Source organism: Gavialis gangeticus, unplaced genomic scaffold (genome assembly GCF_001723915.1).
Source record: "Gavialis gangeticus isolate Ggan-Ray unplaced genomic scaffold, GavGan_comp1, whole genome shotgun sequence".
NCBI classification, from domain to species: Eukaryota; Metazoa; Chordata; order Crocodylia; family Gavialidae; genus Gavialis; species Gavialis gangeticus.
In genome coordinates this window covers 43,169,472-43,172,461 of record NW_017729032.1, presented here as the reverse complement: position 1 = coordinate 43,172,461, position 2,990 = coordinate 43,169,472, and positions in this window count along the sequence as shown.

Below are 2,990 nucleotides of genomic sequence, written 5' to 3'. Positions count from 1 at the left end.
TCGTCTATGCAAATTTGTTCTTTCAAACTATCTTTTAAATTTACCTTGCAAGGAACTTCAGTGAGTTCATCTTACTAGGAAACTGGTTCTAAAGCTGACCCTCAGTAATAAAAACTAAGGATTTAATGGGTCGTGATAACCCTGACAACCACAAAAGAGGATCAATACTACTATGCATTTAAAATGTAGATTGGAAAGGTTTGGAAGTAAAACATGTACCATTTACATTAAATCAATAACTATACCAGATATAGCATTAAGCACTGATTTAAGACAGCTGGCCGTATTCAAGGTAAGTTCAATGCAATTACTAAAGTTAAGTTATTTGAGTTAATTGGACAAAACCAAGTACATGCACCAGATTAAGTAAATACATATGAATAAAAGTAAAAAGCATTTGCAAAATATAATGAAATAAAATAATCAAGCACATAAAATAACCTGTTATTAATACAATGCTGGACTGAACTGATTTTTAATGGTGTGGACTTAGTCTTTATGAGCAAAATTTCTCCCTATGCTTTTGCACACCTGAAATTCATTATACTTTAAAATGGATGTGTTGTTATTCGTGATGATGTGAAAAAATAGCAAGTCTACTTGGGGAGATAAAAGAGAGAATACAGATAGGGGGAAAAGAAAGAGAGGGTGCAGACAAATGTCAAATGGTAGGCCACTCTGCTTTCAGGTTCAGTTAGCACTTTTGGAGAAGGTTCAGGTTTCACCCATTTCTCCTGAAGGTCTGCATAAAAGTGAAATATGTGTGTCACAACTAGTCCTTTATTTCAGCTTTCTCAATCCATGGGTTGCAACCCAAAAGTGGGTCACAAGATTATTTCAAAGGGTTGCAAACTGTGGCGGGGCAGAGGGGCAGCAGAAAGGCGCCTACCTCTTCCAGCTGGGGAAGGGGGCGGGGAGAGAGCTGTGTGGCTTGGCTGGTGTCACTGGGCCCAGTGCCTGTGCTCACGGGGGTGGGTGAGGCAGCCAGGAGACATTGCCCAGGGGACAGGAGGAGCCATTACCAAATTGCCTGGCATGGCACAGCAGTCCCAGACCAGGGCACAGGGGGTGCCACAGTACTCTCCTCCTTCCTCCAGCCCATGCTGGGGCCAGACTTACTCTGCTGCCGCCCACATGAGCTATAGCCACCACAGACACCATGGTCTGGCCTGAGCAGGACAGGGGCAGGTGGGGGCCCCTCTGGCAAGGGCTGGGGGCAGGGGGCTGTGGGTCATCAGTGACACCAGCATAGCTCGGTGGGGGCAGGGACTCAGGTTTGGGCACCAGCAAGGCTGGGGGGTGTGGGTCAGGACAGGCTGTGGATCTTTGCAAATGGATCCTGGTAGGAAAAAGTTTGTGAACCACTGCTTTATTTGATGTACTAATTTGTCACTTAGGATGGTATACTCTTAAGAGAGTGAAAATTTGGAGTTATTTTTAAAAAACAACTTTATGTGAAATTATTAATATAGTAGAAAGAAGTCTGATCCCTTTTATTGTCTCACTGATGGAAGGTATTACAGAAATGGAGGCCCACCCTGGTTTAGTTTTTGTATTTGTCTATAGAGAAGTTTAAGAGCTCACCTGAAAAACAATTGCCATGTGATCAGTTCAGTTAGTTCAGGGGTGGATAACCTGTGGCATAGGCAGCCTTTGTATGGCATGTGGCAGCTTGGGGAAGGGATAGGGCAGCAGATAGGAGAGGAAGCAGAAAGCAAAGTAGCAAATCAGGCAGGGAGTATAGGGAAGGAAACAGAAATCAGAGCAGCAGATCAAGCAGAGGAAGGGTATTGGTATTGGAGAGTGTGGCTAATTTGTTGTGTGCCTGGCAAAAAGGTTAGCCCACACTGAACTAGTTGATCTAGATCTTCATTTTGATAGAGAGGGACACTACAGCATTCCCCAAACGGGGTCCTCAACATTGGAATCCAAGCTCCCTGCACTCCTTTTGGACCCAAATTGTTCAGTTCTGTTGCTCTTCAGAGCACTCTACAAAGTACATCTGTTCACCAAGGCTGTTGCTGAAAGAGTATTTTGATGGGGGTTGGATCTCTGTTGAGGCAAGGTACTTTGTGGGAGTACTGTAGAGGGCTGAGTTGGGTTCTTGTGAGATTATATAGCTGAATAGATAATCACATTTACCCAAAGAACCCTGTCTGAATAGATAATTCTGCTAAATACCGTGTCACAAGGACATGAAAAAGGAAAGGCAGGACTTGATCTCCAGGAGGTCTCAAAAAGGAAGACAATAGCTCTGAAGTTACATCAGTCAATTCTTTTAGTACCAGCCCTACTTTCTTGAAAAGATGGAGCTTACCTAAGTAATCTTAAGATGTTCTTTCACTACTTTAAGGCTGTTTGCCTCTATCCCTATTTTTGCTGCCAACTGCACTTGCTATCTGATAGTTGTCCTCTTTTTAAAAGACTGATGCAGAAAAGGTGTTAAATACTTCAGCTTTCTCTGCATCATCCATAACTAGATTGCCTAGATAATTAATTTCACTTTGAAGTGACTGTCTTTGAGATACAACACCTTAATAGATACAGTAAACTCTGTTATATCCTAAGAGGGTCTTTACTACACAGAGGATGTAGATAAAGATGAAAAAAGTGGATGTGTTAAAAATATCTAACTTCAGCCACTTTCCTGAAGGTAATCGATAATGTTCCTTACATTCTCCAGCATGCACTGGGGTCTTGAGCTTATGGAAGCTCAGTTGTCCCAAAACTGAGAGCAAGGAAAAGATGATTGAACTGGAAGTTAGACCAGCTAAGCCATGAATTTTCATATTTATGATTCAGTTTTCTGTACTATATTATTCATTTTGCCCTTTGCAAATTAATTACAGTTGAATATTTTACTTTCTCCCAACAGGACAGTTTAAAAATTTATAAAACTTTTTTCCTAAATATCATGAGAAATTTTTATCTATGACTACTTCAGGGGAAGGGGTAGATGAGGGCAAAGGAAACATCAGACTGCCGGACCA